Genomic DNA, 8,386 nt, shown 5'->3' on the forward strand with positions numbered 1-8,386 from the left:
AGAACTAGAAAAACACACTTAACCATACCAAAATCTTACTATGCCATGCATACCATACAGCATACCAAAAAACATTTTTGTTTCTCTTTTAGGCGTACGGGTGTTTTGTACGTATTTACGTGTAGGATCCGCTTCTGTGTGCACCTCTTACATGCAGTGACAAACAGAGGCCAGAAGAGGGCATCAGATACCCTGGGACTGGAGTTACAGACTGCTCTAATTCTGGAAGCGGGTGTGGGCAATGTTAAAACCTGAAAGATTAGCCAGTGCTCCAGACTGCTGAGCCATCTCTCCATTCCCCTAAAAGTCTATATTTGATCTCAGAGAAAAGAAACAGGCTGAGCCTATCAGCTGGGCCAGCATCGTTATTTTCTACTGTCAGTGTAGGTCACTGAACACTATAAAAATCGTTTTCTGCACCAGAGGCAACTGAAAGGCAAACATCTCTGTCACGGCAATGTATGGACATCTCAGAGATGATGTCAGTGAATGAGCTCCCGAGCATCACTCTCACCAACAACGACGTGTTACTATATAATGCTCAGCCCTGGCAAACAAGACTCTGGGCAAACTATGGGCCCTGACTTCATAAAGGGAAAAACATACACACAAACACAATTTTACTTTTGCTAAACCATAAGCAGTCAAAAGCAAGGACAATGACGGTGCCATTTCTGTAACCCCGGCTCCTGGATTCCAGAAGCCTTTAATAATTATTTATGAGACAAGATCGATGCGTCTGGAAATATACTGGGTTGGGCTTCATGTTGAACAGATGGTTTGAATCAAACATGACTCTAGCCTAAGGAACTTCTAGCCTTCGTCTGAAAACTGTATACACATTCCTTCTGGGATGACTCGGCTCCCCGGTTTATCCTGTAACAAAGCCCAGAGTACCTTTTGCAGCATAATTTCCATGAATCATTGCTAAGCACTGGGCACAGAGCCTGTGCTGGGCAATACCAGCTGTGGCCAACCTAACCCAGCTGCCAGTCAACCTTAGTTGACTTTGCAGATCCAAAGCCCCTTCCTATTCTGTGGTTCGATACACAGTTGAAGGTTTAGGTGCCATATTTGGTAAACCAGGGTACACCCCTGTTTTTTCCCAGTTCGGGGTGTGTTACTCTAAAGGAAGGATGTGCTGAGGATCTTTACCAAGTGAGCATGCTGTCACCACAAGCCCAGTCAGCCCCACTCACATGGAAAGCACAGGAAAAAGAAGTCTTTCCAACAGAGTGGCTGACCCATAAATACTTGGCCACCTTCTGCTCCCTCCACCCTCCTGACTTCATTTCCTATTTCCGAGAGTTTGGCTATGAAGAAGTCTAGAGACAACCATCCCGTTCTTTCTCCCTTGGCTTCTGTCAGTCTAGCAGTGAAGGTCAAGAGAGCAGGAGAGGAAACATAACCTTAAGAGGCACTACAGGGGGCTGGAGAGATGGTTCAGTGTTAAGAGCACTGACTGCTCTTCCAGAGGTCCTGAGTTGAGTCCCAGCAACCACATGATGGCTCACAACCATCTGTAATGGGATCTGATACCCTCTTCTGGTGTGTCTGAAGACAGCTACCATGTACTCAAATACATAAAATAAAAAAATCTTAAAAAAAAAAAAAAGAGGTACTACAGGGAGGAAGAACTGCCTGCCCTCCCAGATATGACTATGGTTTCTTTTATTCTGGAAACACCAGGGAGACCTACTAAGTGCTAGGCAGTATTTTCTGATGAAAGAGTCACACACCTCTACCCTGTTGAACTTTAAGAACTGGCAGGAAAGAGAAATAAACAAACTAACATATGAATTAATATAAATAACTACCAAACAATAAACAATTCAACCAGAAAGGAGGAGTGTGCACAGCGTTGGGAGGAGCCTTAGGAATTCTAGGAAGAATGGCTGGGAAAGACTGGAGAAGCATGTGCCCACAAAGCAATCACAACAAGAAAATGTAAGGATTTTATCTATGTATCTTTGAACTGTCTACCAACGGGAAGATGGTTACAGTCTTATAGTACTCACAACACTAGGTATTAGAACAGGAATGTGCAAATTAATTGAGCAGAATAGAGGATCCAGAAGTTGTCGTCCCCCTGGACATAAGCCTGCATGGGATGGACCCACTGCTCAGGTCAATGGAGAAAAGACAAGACAGTTCTAAATGACTCTGTGGGACAGCAATTTTATTCTCTATCTCTCACTATCACAGATATCAACTCCAGCTAGTTGAAGACCTACTCAAGCAAGGCAAACTAGGAAGACTTTCAGAACAAAGATATATACACAGTCTTGCTACTGTTTGTGCTCCAAAGAGGTCCTTAAACAATGCATGACGAACGGTACAGGCAGAGTTGGCAGGCACCTGTGCTCTCTGCTACTTGGGAGACACCCAAGATCTGCAGGCCACTTGGAACAACACAGCAAGACCATATTTCAAAATGTGGGGAAAGGGGTTGGGGATTTAGCTCAGTGGTAGAGCGCTTGCCTAGGAAGCGCAAGGCCCTGGGTTCGGTCCCCAGCTCCGAAAAAAAAGAACAAAAAAAAAAAAAAAAATGTGGGGAAAGACACTAACGAAAGCAGAGAAGGCTGAGAGGTGGCTTGGCAGTGAAGAGAGTACTTTTCTGACACCCATGTCAGACAGCCTGCAACAGCCTGTGAGACCCAACCCCCTTTTCTGGCCTCATGTACATATGCCCATACATAGACACACACAAAGAGACACACAGACACAGACACAGACACACAGAGAGACACATAGAGAAAGAGAGAGAGAGAAATACAGAATTACAAAATAAATTACAAAGAAAAGTACTGAACAATCCAGAGCTGGAGAGCAATGATAGCCATGCAATAATTTAAATGTCCACACTGTCACTGAACTGTCCACTTAAAATGGCCAACTCTGTAAAAGCACAAGCTAAAAGTAAAAGGTCACGAGAGTGGATAATGAGGGTGAATATAAAAAGAACAGACTGATTGAGGGGGCGGGATACATTAGACTAAACAACTCAAGTCTAAAATTAAGTACACACCCAATTTAATATCCTCAGAATTGGAACAGTTGTGACCAACACAGAATTGATATCCAAATATAACTAATCACAAAAAAATAAAAAATAAAATAAATAAAAACAAAAAAGCAGGGGCTTGGGATATGCCACGGTTAGCAGAATGTTTACCTAGTGTGCAGGAAACCCTGGGTTCAATCCCATAACACATACACCAGCAAGGTAACACATGCTGCAACCCCAGCTACGGGGAAATGAAGACAAGAGGATCATCCCCAAGAGTAGGGAGTTGGTGGGCCGCCCTCTATACAATGAGACCCCATCTCGAAAAATATAAGTAAATAAGTAAACACTCGGTAAAGAATGAGAGGACATCTGAGGGGACATTTTCAGGGGCAGAGAAAACAGTGCTGACTGTACGGATGAGAACACGAGAAAACACACGAACGACTGGGGAGACGGCCACCCGAAGGAAGGGCACAGTCACGGTCTAAGACAATCAAATCTCCAGAAGACGTCCACGTGCTTCAGAAACAGATGAACCAATGCCAAGTTAGTGTCGCCCGACAGATCTCCACCTGTCTGCCCCAGCTCAAGAGTTCTAATCTAAGCATGGTGGAGTTTCAAGAGAAGTCTCGTGCCTGTGCATCGAAACACACTCATAAGAATAGCCACGGGCCCAAAAGTACAACAATGTCAAGCAACCAGAGCTTCCAGGGACTAAGCCACTACCTAAAGACTATATATGGACTGACCCTGGACTCTGACCCCATAGGTAGCAATGAATATCCTAGTAAGAGCACCAGTGGAAGGGGAAGCCCTGGGTCCTGCTAAGACTGAACCCCCAGTGAACTAGACTATGGGGGGAGGGCGGCAATGGGGGGAGGGTTGGGAGGGGAACACCCATAAGGAAGGGGAGGGGGGAGGGGGATTTTGCCCGGAAACCAGGAAAGGGAATAACACTTGAAATGTATATAAGAAATACTCAAGTTAATAAAAAAAAAAAATTATTGTTACATAAAAAAAAAAAAAAAAAAGAATAGCCACGGGAGCATCAAAACACCAACACACCAGATGCTATCCACTGCTGGGGAAATGGACAAATAAACTGTGGCCTTTCCACCCAATGAAATATTAAAAACAAAAACAATGTGAACAAGTGAACTACAGCAGGAGTAAGCACAGTACGGATGGCCCTCCAGCAGGTCACTGGAGCATGTATCTATCTGCCAGATGTATTTAATTTCCCACCCCTTACCTAAAAAGCACTCCGTCCCTCTTGCCTGCTCTCTAACACCGATTTGTTTAGGATTTATACACGGTTTTTGGTGCCATGTGCTTACACTTAGGTTTAGTCCCAGGAGAGAAGGAACAGGGGAGGGGTCAGGGTGTTTACTTCCTAAGCTGTTTCCCAGCAGGGCTGTGTTCTTCAACAAGTCACTACACATCTCAAGGTAGCTGATACTGAATGGCTCACTGGCTTTGGGTCTGATAACTAATCCTGTCCCTCCACAGGATTAGTAACATGACAAACTGACTTAGAGTCCATGTTCATAAATTATCCCAAACGTACAAAAAAAAAAAAGAAAGAAAGAAAAAAAATAGTGTATTTTGAGTGTGCCGTCTGCCTTCTCTTGGACTCTGAATTTATATAAAATTCAGAATTTATATAAAAATAAATATTTGATAAATATAGCAATGAAGAATACATACTGAAAGACAACCGTCGATTCAATTCAAGATACTGGCAGCCTTCAGAAGACAGATGCGCTGATGGGTCCTCCTTTGTGTTGTCTTTCTCTTCCCAGGAAATACAGAGACTTTGAAATATTGTAAACAAAAATGAAATTTTGAAAAATGGACTCCTGAGATCTCAGTGGAGACATTTCCAGAGAAACCTCCCTCACATAGCAATCCCTCCTCCTCGTCTGTCTGCCTGTCTTATCTCTGAATCCTATGAGGGGAATAGCATGAAGATCCTTTTTATTAAGCCAACACCTTTGCCTGATTTTTTCCCTCCACTTGCCAGTAGCCTCACACAGACACACAGACACACAGACACACAGACACAGACACACACACACACACACACACACACACACACACACACACACACACACCTTGCAACAATGACTTGACTTGGATCCCCAGCTCCCTGGACCTTCTCAGCACCCTGATTACACCTAGAAGGCAGCAATGGGAGGGAGGTTTGTGTGTTAATGTGGGCATCTCCCTGAAATTGGGAAAGTGTGCAGCTGACCACAGAATCCCCAGGCTAGGCTAGAGTGTTTGTTGGTGAGATGAACATCAACCTGAACACAGCAGCAGCAAAGCTACTCTCTGGGAGGGTTGTTTCTAGATAGAAGAGACTGAAAAGAATACAGGATTTTTTTTTCTCAGTCTACCTTTGCTTTAGCAATGTGAAGCTAACGATAAACATTAGTGTTGATGACCCACTTCTCATAGATAATCGTGTGGGCACCATAAGGCCAAACGCTTCATGTCTCTGGGCAAATTAATTTTCTGGAAGAATTCTGTCAGAGATTATGAGAAATGCCTGGTTTTAGTAACCTCCCATCCAAGCCTAAGCATTTAGTAGAACTCTATTCTCTATTTAATTTTAAGTTGGGCTGAACTCCACGGTACAAGGCACATCAACCTCAAATCGTCTTCAACAGTGATGTTCCAAGGAATTCGCTTAAAAAAAAAAACTCCTAAAAAATCCAAAAACTGACCTCAAAATTCAGTTTTACCATATACGTGGACAGCATTTTCGATGCACTGTCCGAGTAACCTCCTCGGTGAGACTGTCTAAAGTGGACAGGTCATTTCATATCACTCCCACCAGATCCCAGGTGCCTTTAACTGCCATTTGAAGACAGGCTACTCTGAAAAATCTTATTTTTTAGATACAGTCTGATTCCTAATCAACGAGGTCCTGAGATGAAAAAGACCATCTCACCGGTTTCCCGCTCTGCCACTACCCCATCTCTATCCCAAAACAGACGCCCCACTGCGGCCTGCTGAACTGGATTGAACTCCTACATACTTATCCCTGACTCCAGATGGGCTTCCATGCGCCGTGTGATGTAACCCTCCCCAAAGACGTGTTTTCACTCTTGATTTTGGCTTTCCGATCGAAACTCCGGATGAAAATATTTTCCTTCAACTGGCTGAGCTTTGGAAACTGAAGAAGGTGTAAATATGACTCTCTTAAGGATGCCAAGATTTCATTCCAACTCTCCTGATCAATAACCGCGTCTAAAAGCTAGCTAGCGTTCCTTCTTGGACAATGACCTTAACGTTTAACAAAGTTAACAAAGAGAAGGCATGCATTACAAAGGAATCTGCCTAACGTTTATTAATAGACAGTTAAGGATAAATGTTAAGGTCTTCTTGGGGGCTCCCAGAGACTGAACCACCAGCCAAAGCTCACACAAGGGCTGGACCTAGTCGCCCCCAAACCCCGCATATAAGCAGGTCTCCCAACAATTGGAGTGTAGGCTTACCCTGACTCTGTTGCCTGCCTGTGGATCCTGTGCCCCTAGCTGGCCTATACTGGCTGGCCTCAGTGGAAGAGGGTATATATAGTCCTCCGGTGACTTGAGGGGCCAGGTTGGATCGGTACCCAAGGCAGGGTTGGGGGGCGAACCCGCTCACCTGGCTCTATCCCAGAATCCTTTCTGCCTCCCGGATGTCCCACCACCTACTTCCTGCCTAAGCCTCAGGCCTTTTTGATTGACAAGTAATGCATCCATGCAACACTCAAGATACTCTCTGCACTACCGGTCACTTCTCTTTTGCCTACTGTATTCTTCCGCTCTTATAAGACATGGAGGGGAAAGGACCGTTCCGGACTGTGTATAACATTGTGTCTCATCGAATGGGTCACGGGTTTTCGTTAACATGACATTTTGGAACGTGGCTCTGGTCAAAGCATTAACCTAAACAATTGAGTTATAAATTATTTTCCTCATAAATACACTGTTACTCAAATCAATAAATACTGAGACAGTAAGATGTATCTCTGACAGCAGCAGGACGCCAAGAAGCCACACACGGGTGTGGGAAGAGTTGTGAGATCACTTTACCCGGTGCTCCCGAGCGCACGGCTAACATTAAGCCTACGCTCCTCAGGCAGAATCCTTAATGCCTGTTAGTGAACTGATTATTCTGAGTTCTCACCATGAACCTCGAATATCATCAGTTCTATTCCCAAGTACAAGTAAGCTCCCCTCCATCCCCACCACTCCACCCCTCTGTTTCAAGAGCACCCGGTGTATACCTCCAACACACTGTCCTGTTTAGATCTAAGACTGTGAACGCCTTGATGACTAGGACTCCTGCACCTCTGTCATTCAGTATGGCGTAAGACGTGCAAAAGATTCAGTACGCATTTGCTCAGCAAATAAATGTCTCTCCTTCTTGGGTTCCTTGCTGGAAAGTTTACACATATATAGGTTAGCCACAGGAAAGACTCACCTGTCATGTCTAAGCTCAGCAAAGGTGGACTAATGGTTGACTGGTCAACAGCTGTGTCCTAGAACAAGGGAGAGCACTGTGGTTAAAAAGCATGTGGATTGCATGTGCCCATCAGGTTTTCAAAGAATGGCTCCCCATCTTAGGGTTTCACTGCTGTGAGCAGACACCATGACCAAGGCAATGCTTATAAAGGATGACATTTAATTGGGGCTGGCTTACAGGTTCAGAGGTTCACTCCATCATCATCGTGGCAAGAAGCATGGCAGCATCCAGGCAGGCATGGTGACAGAGGAGGGACTGAATGTTCTACATCTAGATCTGAAGGCAGGAAGTGAGGAGACTGACTTCCAGAGGCAGCCAGAAGGAAGGTCTCAGTCCACACTGGGCAGATCTTAGGATGGGAACCCTGAAAGCCTGCTCCCAAAGTGACACACTTCTCCAACAAGGCCATACCTCCTAATAGTGCCTCTCCCTGTGCACCAAGCACATATTCAAACACATGAGTCTATGGGGACATTTCTATTCAAGCCATCACACCAATCTTTCCTAGCTCGTCTAATTTTCCTAGCGGTCTGAACTCAGATTTCCCCTCCCAGCATTCCCCTTTCCCTGTCGCATCTCACTAATAGTGACTGAGTTAGCATTCCATCATTCTGACATAATATATGATCAACTTTATAAGGGAAAATTTTTGAAAGAAAGGCAAGGAGATGTGGCTATCTCGGACATGAAGGAGAGAAGGGATCGGGGCTCTGATATCCCTTCAAGAATGTTCCCCTTACAATTTGATATCCCTTCAAGAATGTTCCCCTTACAATTTAATTTCCTTCCACTAAGCCTAGACTCTTCCAACAATGCCATATTCTGAGGGTCAAGTCTTTGATGTATTAGGTCATCAGG

At 44.6% G+C, this 8,386-nt stretch overlaps 1 protein-coding gene across 6 annotated transcripts in view; it reads right to left on the reverse strand.

The window, feature by feature from the left end:
* The window catches only part of Prim2 (DNA primase subunit 2), a 212,175-nt gene extending 205,452 nt beyond the window's left edge, over positions 1-6,723 (reverse strand). The window contains exons 1-3 of one of the 6 annotated variants that reach the window (XM_087565144.1): positions 6,665-6,716; positions 6,054-6,191; positions 4,718-4,824 (exon numbers count right to left, since the gene is read on the reverse strand). The gene's annotated coding sequence lies outside the window, so the exon portion shown is untranslated. Of the gene's footprint in view, positions 1-4,717; positions 4,825-5,124; positions 5,188-6,053; positions 6,192-6,513 lie in introns of all 6 variants that reach the window. The other 5 variants (XM_087565141.1, NM_001024762.1, XM_087565140.1 and 2 more) reach the window with 5 other exon arrangements.
* Between the last annotated feature and the right edge of the window lie 1,663 nt (positions 6,724-8,386).

This window comes from Rattus norvegicus, chromosome 9 (genome assembly GCF_021556685.1).
Source record: "Rattus norvegicus strain SHRSP/BbbUtx chromosome 9, alternate assembly SHRSP_T2T, whole genome shotgun sequence".
In the NCBI taxonomy this organism is placed as follows: domain Eukaryota; kingdom Metazoa; phylum Chordata; class Mammalia; order Rodentia; family Muridae; genus Rattus; species Rattus norvegicus.